Below are 23,161 nucleotides of genomic sequence, written 5' to 3'. Positions count from 1 at the left end.
TTTAAATAATAAATGTAACATTAATTTAATGGTTTCTGTTTTATTATGAAAAAATTAAAAAATTAATAAAGAGTGAAAAATCCAAACTCATACCATCATTAATAAAATGTAGGAGATTATTTGTAAAAAAATCTATATAGGAGGAAAAAAAAGAAAGGAAAATATGTAATTATTAAGTCAACCTTTTAGCTATCCGCTTTTATTAGGTCAACCTTTGGATTATTTCTAAATACGTCAACCTTGTAGTACCATTAAATTTTATTATGTTAAAATAGAAAATGACCTGCAAAAGCGGGTTAATTGCTTATGTGGAGTATTAGGTGGAGGTAAAAAGGTGATGTAATTTTCCAAAAAAGGAAAATATGTAAATAATAAGTCAACCTTTTGGTTGTTCGCTTTTATTACGTCAACCTTTTGATTATTTTTTTAACACGTTAACCTTGTAATATCATTATTTTTTTACGTTTAAAATTTATTTTTTCAAAACAAAAGACGAATGATGTTTGATTTATTTATTTATTTATTTTTTGATGCAATGAACGCATTTGTGTACCCGAACCTAACAAAGAATAATTATGAGCCTTAAAGTGGCACGTATGTGCCTTCTTGGACTTTTTTTATTCAATCTCTTGCTAAGCTTCATTGTATATAATATATTAATAATAATCTAAAACTATGATTTCTCACAAATCAAGGGTCATGATTTTTCAGAAATTCATACTGAATAATAGGTTACCAATATGTTATAATAAAATAAGTCTACATCTCTTAAGTGTATAACATACTCAAGTCCATCAAATAACTTAAACTAGTTTATTACATAAATAAGTTCAATAATAGAAGCATCTTTATCAAACTTGACTTGATTGAGTGGTCAGAACCCTTCCGGAGCCTCTTCTACCACTTGCTTGCAACACACACAAAAAAAAAAAAAAAAAAAAAAAAAAAAAAGAAAGAATAAAAAACCAAACATATATGTCAAATGTAATTAGAACAAAGTAGAGCATAATAATATATGCATTAATGAGAAGCTTTCATTGGTCATTAGAATTTCATCTTTTGTAAAAAACACACCAACTCCACCTGGAATCGCTTGAAAATGAACAAGTTACGTTGTTAGATGATGATCTTAACTATAAAAATAAATTACAAATGAAGATATCATGCATGTGTGGAGCCTCGACCCTGACCCCTTCCCTTTCCTTTACCCCTTCCATTGCTTCCAAAATCTTGAGTCTGAACTTCACCTTGTTTAGTTGTAGCTCTTCTCCTTCTGGTTCCTCTCCCCTTTGATCCTTGGCCACCTAAAATCATTCTCCCACCTCTACCAATCTGAGTAGGGTGTATGGTAGTGGTGAAGTGCTCTAGAGTAGGTTGTGGCTGAGGTGTACATGTGGATTCAGGATGACTCAAAGATGTTGTAGTGCTCTTCTTAGGCCTTCCCTTAGCTTTCTTAGGTGCTGGTTCTGTCACCTCACTTCCAATTTGACTGCCATTAGGCATTTTCTTTTGTTATGCCAATTGACCTTACACAAACTACAAGTCATCTCCATCCCATGTCTTCTCAAAGTCCCAAGTTTCTTTTTATCCTCAAATGGATCTTTTATCCCGTTTTTTCTTGGCCTTCCTGGTCCCACCTTGATTACAGGAGGTCTAACCTCACGTTCACCTTCGGCCAATGCTTCTCCCCAGCACAAGGTGGTCTGCTTCCAGCATATGATCTCAAATAATCCTCCCTCGTAAACCAATGGTCAACATAATCCTCATATTGTTTGTGTAAGAAGAATATACATGCGACAACATGGCAACAAGGTACTCCTGTCATCTCCCACTTTCTACATGTACAAGTCTTAGCTTCTAAGTCTACATTAAGCTGATCTAAGCTATGCCTAACATTGAACAAAGTGTTTGTGGAAGGCATAACATCACAATAAGCTACCTTGGTCTTTCCTTTCTCTAATATAGCTTGAATTCTAGGGCAAAGGTTGAGGTCTGCTTCTCCATGTGCTTTCTTTTAGAAACTAACCTTTCCATTAGTGCTACCCTTATATCCTCCAACATATAAATCAAATGCTTGGTTCTAGCATTAATTATGTATCCATTAAAAGTCTCTGCCATGTTATTGGTAATAGCATATGACCTCATGATAGTGGATAAGAAAGCCCTACAAAATAACTCTGGTTTGTATGTAGTAAAGGCCTTAGTAGCTTCGTCGTTTGCATCACTCAATTCTCATTTGCAAAGGGTTGGTTATGTTTTGGGGGGACTGTTTGTTGTATGATTGGAAGCCATATTCAAGTCCATATCTAAATGCACAACATACACATTTACAACCTTAAATTTCACAACAATTTTGCCATTTTCACAACTTCACTATCACTAAAAATTTTCCTTAACCCATCTTCCAATTTCAACCCAGGCACTAAGTATGAAATTTCATCCACATTGCTGTAACCACCACACTTCTTAGCCAAGTCAACCACATCAAAATAACTCATGTCATCAGGATCAAGGTAAAATGTTTTACCTTCTCCTCCAAAATACACCAACAACTCATTATCCATCACTTTAAACTGACCACCATGCCTAAACTTAATGTCACAGTATCAAATATTTGGTCCACCATTTTCATCTAAATTGATATTTATATGATTTCAAATTAGATTAATTAAATAAAAATTAACACACAATTTATATTACTTGGTTGAATTCCCTTTATTTTACATCGTAAATTACAATCGTATAGTAATAATCCCTAATTCCCATTTTTCCCTCAATTTAAAAAATCCCTAGTTAATTCCCAATTTCTGCAATTTAAAGAAGCAATCACCATAAAATTCCAACAATTACACCAATTACACATTAAACGCACAAAATAGGAGATTTAATTTTGCAAACTAACCTTAAAAACTTGCCAAATTATTCTCAAAACATCTTCTACTGCATTAACCACCTGGAGTATGGAGTGGGTTTTAATGGAGTTTAAAGAGAAAAGAAGAATATAAGGTGTTTAAAGGAATGAAGACAAATTAAAGGAAGAATTGTATAGTATTGTGTTTAATGGAGTAGTAGTATGATGATGAAAGGAAGATGGTGAAAAGAAGGAACCGTGAGTTTGCAAAATTGGAGTATAGTACTAGTCCTTTTTTTTTTTAGTAAAATTGGAGTATAGTCTTGATGAGTTGGCATCATTAAATGACAATTTTTAATTTTTTTTAGGGGTTAAAATGCCAAGTCAGATTTTCCATCACACAAGTTAAACAATATTAAGGGTTTATCAGGTAACCAGTAAAAATACATAATAAAAGTTAATGGTACTACAAGGTTGACGTGTTTAGAAATAATTAAAAGGTTGACGTAATAAAAGCAGGCGACCAAAAGGTTGACTTAATATTTATAAATTTTTCAAAAAGAAAAATGAAAGAGACCATCCACCTTTTTTTTTATTATTATTTTTACTCTATAGGAAATTGTGTAGTTAGTCAATTAAATCATAAAAACTTTTAAGAAAATGTATAATTAATCTATTTTTTCCAAACATTATGAAAAGGAAAAAAAAATGATAGATGTCAGTAATAGTTTTAGCGAGAGATTTTTTTTTATTTTTTTATAAGAAGTCGGTATATGGACAATGGTGGTGTCTTTGATAATTACACTACAAGAAAAACACTTTTGGGCAATGAGTTGTTCAGGTGACGAAAAAACGTTTTGTTGCACAAATTTGTTATCAATGGCGACGAGATTGTATGTGTTGCCTAAAGTATGTAGTAGAAAGAGCTACAAGTATTGATTTCGTTGCCCTATATATTACAAATTATGGGCAAAGACACGGGAAATGCGTTGCCCTTTAATTCTTTTGGGCCACAAAATATTAGTTTGTTGCCTGTAAGTATAGTTGGGGTGACACATTACCTTAACTGGTTGCCCATATTTATTAGAAATTGTGCTGAGTTGTATTTATATTCTTGCCCGTTATATTAAATATATGGCGGAGAAACCCGCTTTCATTGAAATTCCTCAAAAAGAAAACAATTAGACTACTCTAATTACAAAGTTTAGTACTATAGTGTACTAACATAAACCTATTACCCATGATCAAACTCACTATATCTTTTCATAAAAAAAATATAGAACCATGACTGGATATTCAGGGATGATGGTACGAATCCAACCTAAAAGAGATTGAACCCGCCCTAAATCGGCCTCTACTTAATTCTTATGATATTCATGTGCGCTTTTCGATCAACATACATACAACAAGTTAGCCCTAAACCTATTTAATCTATATTGATTGATTATTAGTGCACAAATAAATCTATTATTGGCGATCACTTGAATTGAAATCATATTAAGCCTAAATTATTAATTATCTTATTAGGCGTGATTTCAAGTACAAATTCCCTTTAAACCTGCAAAAAAGGGCATGATCAAGCAATAACCATAAACAAGAATAATCAAGCAACATAATTATTATTAATTGACACAACAATCATCATCATCAATATAATCATAATTAGCAAAATCCTAGGCATGATACTAAACAGACTAATAACAAACCCTAGCATGTCACTAAATAATAAAAATCAAAGCTTTAGCCTAAACATAATACTAGAAAGCATGATATTAGAAATATTAATCCATACCCTAAACATGATACTAGGAATCAAAATAATATTATAAGCATGATTTTTATATCAAAGGAATAATTAAGTAATCAAATTACTTACTTTGACGCCTCGTATCCCTTTCTATCAAAACAATACACATGTTAGTAAATTCAAGAAAGATTAAATCAAATAAACCAAATAAATCAAATAAGAATTGAAATATAGATTTGGGACTAAACCCTCATAACTATAAACCTTTCACGTCGAGGTCGAAGGCAACTTCGAGCTTGGCTTGGAGTATTCGAAGCTCGTGAAGGAGGTATGGTGTGTGATGTCAAGAAGGTGTTGTGATGTGTTTAGGCTAGGCTAAGAAAGAGAGAAAAACTTTTAGCTTAAAGAGAGAGGGGATTAGATGATGATTTTTGGTGATCAAGCTTGTTGATGATAGAAAACGGGGTGAAATGACCTCTATTAATAAGAAAAAAGAGGGTCGAAAGATTAGCAAAAGATCCAAATTCGAATAGGAATAAAACTCTTTCGATGGACAGTAGTTTTTGCGGTTTTTGTTTTTATCATATCTTTTGATCCATAAATCGGAATGAGATAAATAACATATCATTGGAAAGCTCTAGAAGTCTGATTTCCATCCCAATTAGAATCAGATTGATATCAATTTTATATTAAAAGATATGGCTGAAATAGTGGAACGGTGTCAGTTTTGGATAGAGTTTGGTATTTTGATCATATCTTTTTCGTTATAGCTCGGAATTGGGATTATGATATATCATTGGAAAGATAATTTCAAGTTCAATCCAACCATTTAATATTTGGATAAAAATTATGAGGCATGAAAATCATATCTGAACATCTTTGAATTCGAATAGAACAATGACTTTAAAAAATAGGAGTTTTATTCAATTTCAAACTCTTTGATCTTTATCTTTCAAAAAGGATAGATTAGAACCTTCTAGAGGCTTCTAGAAGTTCCTAATGAATCCTAATTGGTTTAGGAATGAGATTAAGGTATTGGACCCTCCACATGATCATTGGGTCGTAGGTAAGGTGGACCTAGGTCCGGTTTGGGCTTGGTTTAGTATGTTGGCCATAACTTATTCATTTTAAGTCGGATTTGGTATGTTTGTTATAGCTAGAGGTTTCATAGTTCTATTATTGATGATTCTGCATGAAATGATCCAGCTATTATCTTCTTGAGAACAGTGTTATGGCTAATTAAATAATGAGAGAAATATCAACATTTTTCCTACTTTGCTTATTTCTTCTTATGTAGACCAAAATTGAAAGAAAACCAGCTGTAAGTAGGACAAAGAGAGCGACACAAGCTGCTACTGGTGTAATGAAGTCTTTCGATCTTTTTCTTCGGTGAAGTACATGATGTGCTCAAGCAAAGAGCTAGGTTATTGTCCACACTTTCATTGCAAGGGTAACAAAGTTGGTTTATTTAACTGATTTGCTATAGTTGAACTCAACAAAAAATGATTTTTATCAACTGAATCTCGTTTTTCAGGAATAGAATTTAAAATAGTAACTAGTAAGTTAATTAGAAAAGAATAACAAAATCCTCTTTTCTTTTATAGAAAATTACCTCAACGAAAGCAATCCTTTTTTTGGATCTTTCTAGCAGAAGTTTTGAAACTGAACAAATGAAGCTATTTCCTGAAGGATCCCTGGAAGCAGTTCCAAGACAGTTACTCTACTTATATTGAATTGTTTGACAATCAATAAAGCAATGAAAGAAAAAGGGTTTACAAGATTCTCAGTGAGGAAGTCAGGTATGTTTCCACTTAGTTTATTATTTGATAAATTCTTAAAATAAATACCAAGTAATACGTTAATATATAAGAGCAATTAAGGACTTAGCATGTAGCAATAGAATTAAATAATTTGTGCCAATGCAGTTCAGAAACACTAGGAATAAAACTTAATTGTGTGTAGAAACATTATAAGACTTGTAAAGCAATAAGATTTGAAATTTAAGTTGTCACTAGTAAGTCCCCTCTCAACTCAAATTCCTTACTATAGTGTAAAAGATTAAATAAATAGTGGTCTGATTTCTATTATATAGACATTAGTTATTAAGATACTTTATACTTATGTCATATGTAGGATCAAATGGATCAAGATTGATGAAGGATTGAAGTAGCAAGTAATGATGCCACAAGAAACATGCTTGCATATATGTAGCTGCCGATGTCACTGTTATTGCTGCTGCGTGCTGTTATTGTTGTTACTAATGCATGCTGTTGTTATTGCTAATACTGATGCCTGCTGCTGTCACTGCCATCTGCTGCTACTATCAACTAATACTGCTAGTTGATGTTATTGCTTGCTGCTGCTATTTGTTGTTACTACTGCTAACTTATTTTGCTTTTTCTGTTTTTGTAAATTTGGTGGTCTAATAGAGGCCGAAGTTGGCTTTCTTTTTATTTTATTTATTAAATTGTTTAGCCAAACAAAAAATTGGTGTATATGGACTTTTTTAAGAAGCTATGAAATTATATCTATTCAAAATATTGGCTATCGCATATGTTAATTTCTCATTTATGGTTGTACATGTTAATATTATATTTAAATAATATATGTATTACATTAGTTTGCAAAAAGTGATATATAATGTCGAATAAAGTGTTACTATGTGTTAAAAGATGATTGAAAAATGTTACCTAATAATTAACAATGTGTTACATTAGTTCGTCAAGTGATACACAATGTTGGATAAAGTGTTACTATATAATTGAAAAATGTTACAAAAGATAAGTAAATGTTACATAAGGACAAAAAAGTAACACTTTAAAAATGATACTAATATAATAAAAAAGTGATACATAAGAGGGTCTCTAGTAACACTTGTAAAAGTGTTACCATACGTTACCTAAAGTGTTACATAAGACCTTAGGGAACATGGGCGGATGTATCACCCACTAAAGTGTTACCTATTGTCTATAATAACACTTTTGACCCTTTATGTAACATTTTTTGGGTTTTACTTAAGGTTAGTTATGTACTAGTGTAAAATGCTAATTGAAAAAGAAAAAGACCATTGGAAGAAAGTGTTACAAAGAATTGTTTTAATTGTCAAATTTATTGCCAAGCATAATCTAGCCTTTCATAGTTCAAATAGGAAACTATACCAAAAAAGTAATGGAAATTTTTTGGGCTTGAATGAAATGTTGATCGAGTTTGACCGCACTATTCAAGAACATGTCAAGCGTATTACTAATAATGATATTCAATTTCATATTTTAGGTCATATAATTCAAAACGAGTTAATACTTTTGCTTGGTTCTACAACGAAAAATGAAATCATTAGTAATATAAAGCAAGCAAAATATTTCTCGGTAATTCTTGATTGTACTCCCAATGTTAGCCATCAAGAGCAAATGTCATTGATATTAAGATATGTGAATGTCTCTGCTTATGATGTTTGCATTGAGGAATCTTTCTTAGGATTTTTGAATGTAAATAATACAGCTGGCCAAGGGCTTTTTAATGTTTTACAAATTGAATTGAAAAATCTTGATCTTGATATAATAGATGTGCGAGGAAAAGGCTATGATAATGGATCTAATATGAAATCAAAACATAAAGGAGTTCAAAAGAAATTTTTTGATTTAAATTATAATGCTTTTTATGCTCCTTGTGGTTGTCATAGTTTAAACTTGACATTATGTGATATGGCCAACACATGTAGTAAAGCTATAGAATTTTTTGGAGTCATTGAACGTATATATACAATTTTTGCAACTTCTACTAAGCGATGGAAAATCTTGAAAGAAAATGCAAAAGGACTAACTAATAAGTCTTTGCCATCTACTCGTTGGAAAATTCGTGTTGAAAGTGTTAAGGCTATTAGATTTCAAATGTCAAATATACGAGAAGCTTTACTTAGAGTAGCAAATTGTAATGATAAGTATTACAATATATAGAGTGAAGCCAAATCCTAAGCAAATAATGAGATTGGTGATTTTGAGTTTTTAATTGCCATAATAATTTGGTATGAAATACTATGTGCAATTAATTTGGTAAGCAAGCTTTTACAATCAAAGGATATTCTTATTGATATGGCTAAAGAAAAAAAAAAAGAGGGTTGATTTCTTTTTTTGAGGGGTATAGAGAAACTGAATTTTATGATGCTTTAGATAATGCTACAGAAATTGCTATCGAAATGGATATTGATCCTACGTTTCCCCAAAACATAAAATTCAAAGAAAAAAACATTTTGATGAAAATCCACGCACTTCATAAAATGCTCCTATATCTCTAGAAGAATCATTTAGAGTTGATTACTTTCTTTACATTGTTGATCAAGCTATTAGTTCTCTTTGAAAAATATTTGAGCAATTTGAGGAAATATGAAAGTGTTTTTGGTTTCTTATTCATATGATTTAAGTTTGAAGTTGTAGACACCTAAAAATGTCTCCCAAAATCCAAACCCGATGATGAACAACCTTTCATCGCCGTTATTGGTAGGATTGCGTATTGAATCCATGAAGTGCTTAAACCATAGCCTTAGCCCAGCACTTTTCCATTTCATTAACCTAAAACAACCCAATACCTATCCCATTTTCCTAAACCATGATTTATTTTTCTCTTTTCGTGAATACAACCCAAAACCGAGCAAAACTGATTTTTTGGCCCCATAACTTTGATTTAATTCAAATCTAAATTTTTTTAATATACCTTGAAATAATCTTTCCAACGATACATCATAAGCCCAATTCTAATTTAAAACGAAGAAGATATGAGCAAAACATTAAAACTCGGCCCAAAACCAACACCCCTTCACTAAAACAGCCATATCATAAAATCTACAAAAGATTTTGACCTAATTCCAATTGGAATAGAAATCACACTTAAAGATCTTTCCAACGATATATTATTAAGTACCGCACCACGGTACAATGTGCCGTGATACGGTACAATGTGCCTTGACAAGGTACACATGTCGTGTTGCTGTACATTTGTTTTTCAACGACGACTCATTTTAGGGTTCCGAACTGTTTTCCCTCATTTTTGCCTATAAATATAAGGCTCATTTACGAGTTTCGGTGCACCAACACACATTCTCCTCTATTCTCCTTTCTCTCCTTAAGACCATCTCCAATGGTGAGACTTGAGGGAGTTTTTTTAGGAGAAAGAGAGTATGTTTTGCAAAGGATACCAATAAGTTGGTATCTAAACTTAGCAACTCCAAAAGAAAGTTGCTAAGTTTAGATACTCAACTTTGAGTCTCATTTGACAAAAAGTGTGGGCCCTTTATCAATTTTATAATATATTTTGTAATTTATATAAGGTTTTTTTTTTTTTTTTTTTTTTGAAAAACTTACAATATGGATTTGGTGGGCTATAAATTGAAAGTGACATTAGTATACTTTAGAGAGTCTCACCATTGGGAAATTAGACTTCTCATGAGTTGCTAAATTGAGAAGTGGGTTGGGTATCACCATTGAAGGTAAAAAAACAACTCATTTTGTATTTCAATACTCAAAGTTGAGTCTCACCAATGGAGATAGTTTAATACTTATGCATTAAGCAAGACCCTTGTAACGTCACCATACCTCTCTCAAGCACTCCACGGAGTCCATACTATACCCGAAATTCTATACTTAAACCAAGACGTGAAAAGTAGAACCGATTGAGGGTTTGACCAAATCAACTCATTTGTTCTTAATTTCGAATTTAATTATTATTTTCCTTGAAGTTAATAACGCGTTTATTGTTTTATAGTTGCAAGCAAACGCAATCAAAGCAAGACATCATGCTCCTGTTATTTTTATTATATTACTAACGATTTTCATTAAGATTCTCATATATTAATTGTTATGTTTTTATGGTTAAATTGCTTCCAATATTATTTTTTATTCTATTGTATTGTTGATCACCGTATTGCATGTTTAAAGGAAATTTGTAATTGAAAATCACGACTAATAAGATAATTTGGACGATCGATTTAGGTTCCTTTTTAATCTTGTTATTAGTTGAAGTTGTCACAAATATTTAGAATTATGTGTGCATTAATATTCAGCCAATTTAGCCTAATCTGGTTTGGAGCAAATCGAATCTTTGTTTATATGTCTTTGAGATCGCAAGAAATATTTTTCGCTATAAGAATCTAGTAGGGGCCAATAAGGGCGAAGTTGACTTCCATGACTCACTTCGTACCATTATCCCCGATCCTTCATTCGTGGTTCATGACCATATGGATTTAGTAATCTCATGGATTATGAATTAGGTGTAACCTTCACGGGTCAATCATTGTTGCCTTTTGTTGTCCCTTATCGTGGTTGCCTTAAATGATCCGTGAATGGTTTACAAGTTCCTTAAAAACTTGTTGGCGGATCCCTACTTATATTGTCCCTTATCGTATAACGTTAAACCCCACTTCCTATGATTGCCAAGCATATTCACAACATGCTTACGTAGGCGCGCTTCAATCGACGCATATAGAAGTCCTCTTGTTTGAAATTTGAAAATGCACTTATGTCTAATGAACAATTTGATATTTATGGGAATGAATTATGTGTGGAGTTGAAGTTGCTTAAAGAAATTTTGCCCAATGACATAAAAGGACCTATTGATATTTTGAGGTTTATTTTTGAAACGGGTGGACTGTTTTCCTAATGCAACTATTACGTATAGAATTTTGTTAACTATTCCGGTGACAGTTGCAACTGCAGAAAGGAGTTTTTCAAAGTTAAAGCTATTGAAGTCATACCTTCGTTCTACGATGCTACAAGAAAGACTTTATGGATTGGTGATGATAGCAATTGAGAAGAATCATCTGGAGAAAGTGGAATATGAAGACTTGATTGATGATTTTGCCTCAAAGAGCGTTAGTGAATATCACCTTTTAAATAAATAGAAGTTAATAAAAGTTAAGTTGATATAAGCTTTGAGCCTTTGAATTCTATTTAGTTGCTATTATCAACATGAATAAAATATCTGAATTTAATTTTGCGTAATTGAATATATCATTGTTATATGAAAGCATTTTCATTTTGTTATGTATATATAGGGAAATTATGCATTTCCTAAATTATAGATAAAAAAAATTGTATAATTTTCACATTATTTAAGGCCCCTTTTTCGATTTGGAACATGGCCCCCAAAATCATTACTACAGCCCTATACTAATCAAAGTTTTTGTTTAAGCCACACAGAAATTGCATCGGCTTTTGCCTCTGATCATTCTCAAGAATCTTCTTCGAAATTCTACATAAGCAAAGCTTCATAGCACCTAACTACAATCAGGAAAACCTTCAAGAACCTAAAGATGGTCCCAAATTCTCTTCAAATTGTCTTAGTACTCAGCAAACAAAGCATCATTTTGTTGAATGTGTGTCAAATTTCTACGTAACTTAAATAATTGTGGTAAATTTGAATGTTCAAACATCTCCCATAATTCCTTCCACAATCGAGCATAAGAATTTATGAATAAAAACTTTATGCTAAGTTTTTCTCCATAGAATTCAACAACCAGCTCATCACCATATAGTCATTTCTCAACCATTTTTTATAATGTGGACTAGCAATATCAGGTGTAGGAATACTACCATCAACAAACCCTAGCTTATTCCTTGCAATTAATGCTATTTACAGTACTACTCCAATTAATGAAATTAGAACCAGTGAGAACATGCGTTCCAAGTTGCATACCTAGATGATCTCCATTCGTAAGGTAGTAAGGGTCATTAAAATTGACGCTCGAATTATGAGAAACTCCTCCAAATTTACTGGAAGCCGCCATTACAGTTTCGATCAAACCTCAAAATCAGAAGAAAAATTAAAGAATCTCATAAAATCAAGAGAAAATCAAGAGAATCGAGCACCTAATAGCTTTGATACCATGTAGAAACTTAGTCTTTTTTTTATCAAGTATTAGAGAAGATTCTAGAAAATAGAGAGAGAAAGAGAGAGAAGAAGAAATCAGAGAGAAGAAATTTGGGGAAGATAATTTTCATTAAGTTAAAGTGAAAGAAGAACCAAGAAGAATATTTATACATACATGAAGCTATTCTAGTAACAACATTTTGTTATTCTAACAGAAATCGTAACAAACTTGATGAGGTGGAAAATCCACGCTGAAAATTATAAATATAAATGCATGTATATGCTTCAACATAATATTTGTTCATATATAATATAAAAGTCATTACGAAAGAATATTAATATGTTTTTTTTAATGATTTACATGAATATATTAATTTACATACATTTTATAAGAGTTAATCATTATCGATTTTAATCCAATCATAGAACTACCATACCGTAGTTCTAAAAGGATGGAGTAATTAAGGACTCTTTTGTTTGTTACATATTCAAAGATCCAAATCTACAGTATGACATGTGAATATAATTCAATTCTCTGTTTGCATTTCGTTAATAAAATATATTAGACTGTTTACATGTTGAAGAAAAGTTAAAAAAAAAATAAACAAATTAAGCTAGAGTTGTTTTATATATTTTTTTTTTGTCAATTATTTTGATTATTTCCGTATAACATCATCAATGGCATGCCACATATGAATGTTATTTGTGCTACAGAGCATGCCATTAAGAGCTAGGTGTTAATTGATTGTCCAACCATATTTTTAATCATCTTATTTCGGTTTCCGTAGACACTTGATTGTGTTTCCCCAAAAACCAAATCTAGTGATGAGTATCTTTCACGTTCTGATTTACGAGCTCGGTAAAGTGTTGAAGAGTCTCGTGAAGTTCCCTTAAGCCTCGACCATATTCCTAACCTTACCTAAAATGTTTTAATCTAAAATCATTCATTTCGTGTCTTTAAACCCAAAATCATTCATTTTGTGTCCTTAAAATCATTCATTTGTGTCCAATCCATAAAAACGTCCAAACTAGATTATTTTTTCCATAATCCTGGTCTAATTATTGCTTAGTTGGATGGGGTTTGAAACTAGTTTTCCAACGATATATTATAAGCCCAAATTCGACTTAAAACGAATTAGATATGGCCAAAATACTAAAACAAGCCTAAATCGAGCCATTCTGATTTTCGTGCCTCATAATTTTTATCCAAGTCTTAGATGGTTGGATAGCCCTCAAAACTTGTTTTCCAATGATAGATCATAATCCCAATTCCGATTAGAAACGAAAAAGATATGATTAAAATACTAAACTTTATCCAAAACTGACACTGTTCCACTATTTCAATCCTATCTAAAATTCTACAAAAGATATCAATTTGATTCCAATTGGGTTGGAAATTAGACTTCTAGAGATTTTCAACGATATATTATTTATCTTATTCCAATTTCTGGATCAAAAGTTAAGATAAAACAAAAACCAAAACTGCAGGACTATCGCACCGCTACAGCACTAACGCGCCGAGATGGACTCTGGTACTCCGCGATGGACATCATCAGACCGAGATACTTCTATCGCGCTGTGATAAAAGCAGTTTTACTTCCATTCAAATTTTGAACTTTTCTGATTGCTTCGACTCTCTTTTTACCTTATAAATAGAGGTTGCTTTACCCCGTGTCAAATCACCAACAATCTTCATCATCACCCCTAATATTTTTAATCAACTCTTCTCTCTCTTGATCCCATGTTCTAAGCCTAAGCCTAAGCAAAGCCTAAACATATCCTTGATACAATACCTCATTCACGAGATCCGAATTTTCCAAACCATCCTCGACGTTGCCTTCGACCTCAACGTGAAAGCAAGAAGGGTGAGGCATCAAAGTAATTAATTCGATTACTTAATTATTATTATTCTTTTGATTTCGGAGTAGAAATCATGTTTACAATATTATGTTAATTCCTAGTATCATGCTTAGGATGTTTTTATGATTTCTAGTATCATGCTTATAACATTATTTTGATTTCTAGTATCATGTTTATGATATTTTTATGATTTCTAGTATCATGTTTAGGTTAAAGCTTTGATTTGATTATTAGTGACATGTTAGGATTTGTTATTAATCCGTTTAGTATCATGCCTAGGATCTTACCATTAATATTATTTTGATGATCTATTATGATGATGATTGTTGTAATAATCATATGTTGCTTGAATTGATTATTCATGATTTATTGTTATTGCTTGATCACGCCCCTTTTGGCAGGTTTAAATGGAATTTGTACTTGAAATCACGCCTAATAAGATAATTAATAATTTAATTTAGGCTTAATATGACTTTAATTCAAGTGATCACCAATAAAAGATTTGATTGTGCATTAATATTCAACCAACATAGATTAAAGAGGTTTAGGGTTAATTTGATGTATGTATGTTGATTGAAAAGCGCGCATGAATATCATAAGAATTGAGTAGATGCCTATTTAGGGCAGGTTCAATCACTTTAAGGTTGGATTCGTACCATTATCCCTGAACATCCAGTCATGGTTCCGGACCACTATGGAGTTAGCGATCTCCGTGATCGTGAATGGGGTGTAACCTTCACACCCGTGAACGGTTTACAAATTCCTAAAACTTGTTGGCGAATCTTTTATCTCTAGCTTATTTTCCTTGGAACGCCGCCATGCCTAAAAGCATGAACCACAGTAGGGCTCAAAGTTGAGTTTGAAAAATTCCCTAAAGTTTTTGGCGAGGTGAAACGACCTCTATTTTTAAGGAAAGAGAGTCTGGACGATCAGAAAAGATCAAAATTTGATATTGAATAAAACATCTCTCTTTTTGATAATCCTAATCCCGATCGAATTAAAAGACGTACGGGTGTATTTCGTTAAACCGGTCTATTAGGAATCAAATTTCGTACGGCTTAGTCATCTTTGCATCCATCGCAGAACTACAGGACCATCGCGCCGCGATACTCTTATCGCCATGCGATGGAATCTGTTTTATTCCGTTCCATATTCTGATCTTTTCTGATCGTCCAGACTCTCTTTTTTCCCTATAAATAGAGGTCCTTTCACCCCGTTTTTAATCACCAACAATCATCATCATCACCTTAAATATTCTTAATCATCCCTTTTCTTCTCTCTTCTCCCATGTTCTAAGCCTTAGCCTAAGCAAACCCTAAATACATCCTTGATATTCATCCAAATCATTCACCATTCCTCATTCACGAGATTTGAATACTCCTAGCCATCCTCGACATTGCCTTCGACCTCAACGTGAAAAGCTGATAGTTTTGAGGGTTTGGTCCCAAATCTGTATTTCAATTCATATTTGATTTATTTACTTTGTTGATTTAATTTTTCTCGAAGTTACTAATGTGTGTATTGTGTTAATAGCAAGAAGGTAACGGCATCAAAGTAAGTAATTCAATCACCCTTATTATCGTTTTTTTTATTTTGCAATAGAAATCATGTTCACAATATTATTTTAATTCCTAGTATCATGCTAGGATGTTTTACTTCTAGTATCATGTTAGGATGTTTTAATGATTTCTAGTATTATGTTTAGGATAATTCTTTGATTATGATTTTTATTAGTGACATGCTATGATTTGTTATTAATCCGTTTAGTATCATGCCTAGGATCTTACTATTGATGATGTTTTGATGATGTTATGATGATGATTGTTGTATTAATCATATGTTGCTTAATTATTCATGATTTATTGTTATTGTTTCGGGGTTTTCTGATGTCCTGCGGGAGAGTTACAATTCCGAGACTGGAACCGGACGCCTGTACCTGCAAAATAACGGAGACTCCTGAGAGCTCCGCCTCCAACGGTCAAGTTAGTACCTGATTAAGGAGTAATCAATACAGAAATTAAAGTAATGAGGTCTCTCTAGGTGAGAGTGCTTAGTGTTGGTAATCTGTGTTGTTAACGAGATTAGCCGGTTAATAAGTCTGTTCTTCTCTGCTTGATCTCTTAATTATTCGGTTGTTTTCCGTTGTGTGATTAATGAGGATTAATCGAGTATTTATAGCCTTGGGAAGCGTGCAACTCTCTAGGTTTAAGGTAAACCTAGGGCTGATCGGGCCTCTAGACTGAATTGGGCCTTGATGGCCGGTTGTCCCATTTGGCATGGGTGGACACGTGGCGTGTCTTAAGTGGTCCGTGGAGGACGTATCTGTGACTGACACGTGGCAAGCTCCTGTTGGCCTTCGTGAAGGACACGTGGCGGAACCTGGTTGGTCCACTTGTCAGACGGTGATTGGTGGACAAAAATCCCCTAATCATTTGCCCCTCACAGGTGGCACGCGACTGGTCACGTGTCGCCTGTGACAGGTGTCGCACGGTGACAGGCGACGGCCCGTTACAGGTGTCACCTTGCAGACGGCCGAGAGACTTTCCCGCCCAAATTTTGAATTCGGAAGCGACCCTTCGCCTTCTCATTTTGCCTATAAAAGGAAGTGCTGACTTCGGTCATTTTCACATTTGAGAACTTTTGCGAGAACATTCGGACCCCTGAACTTGCTCTGACATTTCGGACTTTTTCTGCCTACCGCCTGTTCTGACAAGCCGACTGACCCGAACTTTCAGGACTTCATCAACCGTCATCCGTTCAGGTAACTCAGTTCTCTTACTCTTAATTTTCTTTTTATTTTTTGAAATGGCACCATGGAAGCACACGACACGCCCTAAGTTAGTGATCAGCCGGTCACCGGGGACGGCTGAATCTAGGACTAGGAGTGCCGCCTGCCCTTTTCTGGACCCATCTTTGCCCTTTATACAAAGTCCGACTGAATCTGTGTCTATGCAGAACGTGATGGCCAGAACAAAAAAGACTGCTATGATATCAAACTCAGACGGCTCCTCCCAAAGGGTGCTCCTTAGCGAAACATCTGACCAGGCGCCAGATGTAGAACGAGGCGACTGTCAAGCTGACAGTTCTGAGAGAGGGACCAAGGTGTTCCCTTCTCATCTAACCGTGGACATGTCTAATTTCCCTTCTGCTCCTTCTAAGGGAGAGGAGGCGGGCCCCTCTAGGAGAGGGGAGGAGTCGTCCTCTTCGGACTCGTCAGGGGACGAGTCCGATTCCAGCTCTTCTGACCATAGTTCTTCTGGCTCAGAAGAGAAACATAGCCGCCTACAAGAGGCGAGAAGTTCCCATGCAGTGGAGAAGGGGGATAATTGGGCAGAGCCGTCCGCCTCTTACAGAGAGGAAAACGCCCCCTACTACTGCAGGGTGCCCCGGGGCCGGATCGCAACCATGCGAGACAACGTGGCGAGCTTTATTGCTAACCACAAAATGGGCTCAGAGTATTTACTGTTTGTGCCGGATCCAGAAGATACTGTCGTCTGGCCGGCTGGTACCAGCTATGGTGACGGCTGCTTTGGCTGCTATGTGGCGGCCATCAAAGCTGGACTGCGCTTCCCATTACATCCGGCTGTTCAGCGGATTTTAGATGGGTATGATCTGGGGTTATGGCAGTTAGCCCCCAACTCTTGGGTTAACGTACTCGGCTATGTGGCCGGGTGCGAACTGAACGGGGTGGAGCCAAGTTTTGAGGCTTTCGCCCACATGAACTATCTCAGCCGGACCCCTAAGTCGGGAGGTACCGGCTGGTATCAATTAACAAGCCATAGGGGTTACCTCATGACGAGAGGTAAGGCAAACAAATGGAAGGATTGGCGGAACACCTTCCTTATTATCGAGAGTTCAGACACGGAGCTGAACAAACGTTTTAACAAGTGGAACAGGGATCCGCCTCTTCTCGCAGGCGGTCGCAGCATGCCGCCTGTTCCCCCAAAGGCTAAAAAAGAGATCCTAGACAAAGGACTCTTCAAAGTAGAGACTAGGGTGAACTCTACTTCAGGGGTACGAGAGCAAGTACCCCTAAACTGCGTCCCGAACTTCAAGTGGCTCTATGATGAGTACTTCTTGGCCGCCTGTGGCCTCGGCAGTCGGTGCTCTAGAGGTACTCGGCCTGACGAATACTCTGTTTTTTCACGCCTTGTTTACTTGGAATTTTTACTAACTTTGCTGTTTATTTCTTTCAGCCGACGCCATGAGTAAAATAACAGCATCTAAGACTGCGGCGGCCATGCTGCGGGTCTCGCTTATGAAGCAGTCGTATGCCGACTCCCCCAGCAAGGAGGCACCCTTGGTAAGCTTTGAAAACTCTTCTCCTTTTAGTTGTATTATGCATATACTAACTTCTTTTTTTTTTTTTTTTTTTTTTCAGTCTGGCACTCCAAGGGCTTCTTCCTCGCAACAGCCGGACCCCAAGGCCCGGAGGACGACTGTTGCAAGCTCTCCTGGGTCTTCCAGGAAAACAGTGGCGGCTGAGAAGCAGCCGGCCACTTCTTCAAAAACCCAGGCGGGGCCGCCTAGATGTATGGACACTTCGCTTGTAAAAACTCACCCTTGCTTCCTTCTTGATTAGATCTAACTTGTTTTTTCCTTTTGCTTAATGCAGCCGGCCCCCAGGGACTTGACTTGGTTGAGGTAGCCAAGTCAATGGTTAAAGTAGTTCCTCCATCTGACAGGGAGGCGGTCAAGGGTGCCGGCACCCTTGACCTCGATGGAATTTCGGGGATCCTAGCTGAGGTATACTTAGCACCTTTTTGAGCTTTTGAGTTCCAGGACGCCTGTTAACTCTTTTGATTGGAAACTGACGCCTGTTTTTCTTTGTACTTAGGCCCTGCTCCGAGTCAACAGCCTTCGCAAGCCGATTGATCGGAAAAACAAAGAGGTAAAGGCCGCAAAGGCTATGGCCGCCTCCAGCTGTGATAAGGCAATGTTTCAAATTGCCCAAAATGAAGTACTGACCCTTGATCTTCTTTATTATCAGGCGCAGGCGACCGCCGCTGTTCGGGCTCAGCTAGAGACGGCCCAAAAGAAGGTTGACGAGCTGGAGGGGACCGTCACCAAACTTAAAACCGAGCTGAAACCCCTTCGCCAAAAAATGCACTCTTACGAAGCCATGGAGAAATCTTTGGCTAACGTAAAAGAACGCCTGGTGAACCAGGAGAAGAGTCTTACCCAAGAGCTCTCGGACAAGGCCGAGCAAGAGAAACAAGAGCTCGTCCGGGAGATGGTGGAAGACTCCGCCCAAATCCAACGCATGACCTGGGAACGACTGTTCCCCAGTGCCGACTTTGCCTCATGGGAAAGAACGTACCGCCAGTGTTCGGAAATATATAATCAACAGATCCTGGCGGCTGCTGAAGAAGAGGCGTTGGACGTTGCGTTGGAGGAGGAAGAGCCGGTTGTGGCGCTTGTGCCACTTGGGGGTAAGGCATCAAAAGATGATGCAGCTAAGGCCGAGTCCAGCAAGAAGAGTGTTGACCAGGCGGCTGCTGCTGATGCTGAACTGCCCCCTTCTTAAGCTTTAAGTATATTTTTTTTCTTTTCACGGCCTGCGTGCCGTTTGCTTTGTAATTACCCGGCCAGGGGGCCGGGGTTTTGAATATTCTGCTGGTCTTTTATGGCCGGCTCATTTTAATCAAATTTTTTGTTTTTGTTCAAATTTGTCTAAGTATTTGAAATTTGCTCACTTGACCGACTGTTGTGTATGGCCGAACGTTAAGACAGGTACAAATAGTAAGTATGCCGCCTATGCCCCTGGACGACTGGTTGTCTGTTTCCAGGATAGATGATCAGTCGGCCATTTAATCAATCGGTATTCGAACTCTTTATTCAATTTGACCAAGTAAATTGAATTACCTAGTAGCCAAGGAATTTAAGTAGGGAAACAAGCGGCGGGTACCGGTTGTTTCCCTTTATTGCCAATGTTGGCCTTTAATTTGTTATTTGTTAACCTAGCAAGAGTATTGGTTGAGAGCCTTTGTTTAAAAACAAGTGGACGACTCATACCTTTTAGGCTCCATACTAAGTTTGAGTGACTATTAAGTTAACATAGGAGTTACTTAGTCTTTGTCACAATCTTGATTGAGTAGTAAAGGTATCAGGCGGCGTAGGCCGGCTAGACCCCTTGATTCACCAATGTTTGTTGGCTATTTACTCAATAGGTTATCCAGTAGGAATAGGGGTTCGAGTGCCCTTGTTTGTTTAAAACAGGCGGACGACTCAAACTTTTTAGGTTCCATACCAAATTTGAAGGAGTGACTATGAGTTAACTTTGGAGTTACTCAGTCGCCGTCACTTTTGTTTGAGAAGTAGAGGTACCAGGCGGCGTAGGCCGGCTAGACCCCTTGATTCGCCAATGTTTGTTGGCTATTAACTCAATAGGTACCCCCTGCATTTATCCCAAGTAATACAGGCGGTCATCTGACTCAGATGTCAACTGCTACCACTGGTTTGGTTAGTGATAGGGTTATCCTTGTCTCAAAAACGGCTACGTGGTTGCCCTTTGGGACAGTCGTATAGGTGCCGTGTAATTAGTTTATAGAACAATGTTCCACCCAAAAGGGAGCTGCTCTCTGCGACGAATTTCATCCTAATGGATGCCGCCGGACGCCTGCTATAATGTTGGGACAGGTCGGATTGGTTTTCAAAAGTTGGATCAGTTCTTGGTGAACGTTCTTGGTGAACGTAGGTGCTAAGTAAAAGAAGGGTAGCCGCCTGTTAGGTACAGGATCGATCAGGCCCTAATCTTTTTAGCTAAGTATGGTGAGTAAAATACTCGATGGAGAGTAGCCGACTGTAAAGGAACAGACGGCATGCCCCTCTAAAGATAGAGTGAAAACTCAATGGAGAGTAGCCGACTGTAAAGGTACAGACGGCATGCCCCTCGTAATACAAAATTGAATAGTAAGTGCAAACTTTATTAAGTAGCTCTTTACTTTACATCATTCAGAAAAAATATTTTTTAAGGTTATCTACATTCCAAGTTCGAGGCAACGGTTGGCCGTCTGGTGTTTCCAGACGGTAGGTACCGTCCCTGACTTCCGCATAGATTCGGTAGGGTCCTTCCCAGTTGGGAGTTAGTTTGCCAGACTCATTAGCCCTACCAACTGCTTCCATTTTTCTAAGTACAAAGTCCCCTACTTTGAGTGGACGCCTGTGTACTTTTTTGTTGTATGATCTAGTCATTCTCAGGCGGTAGATCTCATGGCGCAAAACAGCATTGCCCCTCTTTTCAGGAAGTGAGTCTAATGCCAGGCGCATAGCTTCCCAGTTTGCCTCTTCGTCATATAGCATTACTCGAAGAGTCGGCTCGTAGTGTTCTATTGGAAGAACAGCTTCTGCACCATAAGTTAGGAGGAAGGGAGTTTCCCCAGTCGCCCCTTTTTCAGTCGTCCTAATGGCCCAAAGAACATGTGGTAGTTCATCTGCCCATAGGCCGCCTGCTCGTTCAATCTTTTTCTTGAGGCCGTCTGAGATGATTTTATTAAAGGCTTCTACCTGGCCGTTTGCTTGTGGACGGCCGACAGATGCAAAGTAATGTGCAATTCCTTGGTCTCCCAACCAGCTTTTGAGAACAGGCGTCTCAAATTGGGGACCATTATCAAAAACCATAGACATGGGAACCCCGAACCGAGTGATGACGTTTTTCCAAATGAATGAAATTACATCTTTCGTCTTGATTCCCTTTACAGCCTCCGCCTCTACCCATTTAGTGAAGTAGTCAACGGCAACAAGTATATACCTTCTGCCGCCTGTAGCAGGCGTATATGGACCCAGAATGTCCATGCCCCACTTAGCAAACGGTAGGGGGCTGTGAATGGTAGTGAGGTCAGTAGCCGGACGGTGAATTAATTTGCCAAACCTTTGGCACTTGTCACATTTTTTCACCATCTCCATTGCATCTGCTTCCAAAGTAGGCCAAAAGTAGCCCTGCCGCCTTGCCCTTTGGGCAAGCATCCTACCACCTATATGGGAAGCACAGAAACCAGAGTGAAGATCATCTAGTATCTCTCGTCCCTTTTCAGGAGTAACACACTTTAAGAAGGGTTGAAGGTGCCCCCTCTTGTGAAGTTCTCCTTGTATCATTTCAAAACAGGAGGCTCGTTTTTTCAATGCTGCCGCCTGTTGAGGATCATCCGGCAGTGTACCGTTTGTTAGATATGCCCTGATTGAATCCATCCAGGTTGAGCTTCTGTCTAGAATTCCAATAGGATTTTCCTCGATGCTTCTCTTCTCCATTACTTCCCAAAACACAGTTCGAGGAGTATCGGAGGAGGCGGACGATGCTAATTTCGAAAGTGCATCTGCCTGGTTGTTTTCGGATCTCGGCACTTGGATCAGATGGAAATCCTCAAGGGAGCCGACTGCTTGTCGGACCGCCTGTAAATACTTGATCATGGCCGGATGTGTTGCTTCGTATTCGCCGTTGTACTGACTCACTATCAATTGTGAATCAGAACAGGCGTCTATTTTCCTTGCTCCGGCCGCCTTACACATGCGGATCCCGGCTAGTAAAGCTTCATATTCTGCCTCATTGTTTGAAGCCTGGAAACTGAAGCGTAGAGCATACTCGAACCTGTCGCCCTCTGGAGATTGACATACGACGCCTGCTCCACAACCGTTTGAAGTAGAGCTTCCGTCCACATATACCTTCCAGACTTGGTCTGGAACTTGAGAGTCTGGAGGACGAGTCATCTCTACAATAAAGTCAGCAAAGGCTTGCCCCTTCACTGCTTTTCTAGGCTCGAAAGTAACTTCGAGACTCTGCATTTCTATGGCCCATTTGATCATTCGTCCGGAGGACTCCATGGTGGTAAGGGGCCGCTTGATCGGTTGGT

General features: G+C 37.0%; 1 pseudogene; it reads left to right on the top strand.

Annotated features, from left to right (window-relative positions):
* The first annotated feature begins 7,639 nt into the window (after positions 1 to 7,639).
* On the top strand, positions 7,640 to 11,487 carry LOC110739612 (annotated as a pseudogene).
* The last annotated feature ends 11,674 nt before the right edge of the window (positions 11,488 to 23,161 follow it).

The sequence above is a fragment of the Chenopodium quinoa genome, unplaced genomic scaffold (genome assembly GCF_001683475.1).
Source record: "Chenopodium quinoa cultivar QQ74 unplaced genomic scaffold, ASM168347v1, whole genome shotgun sequence".
NCBI classification, from domain to species: domain Eukaryota; kingdom Viridiplantae; phylum Streptophyta; class Magnoliopsida; order Caryophyllales; family Amaranthaceae; genus Chenopodium; species Chenopodium quinoa.
Note: the sequence above shows the minus strand (reverse complement) of the source record. Positions and strands in the feature narration are given on the sequence as shown.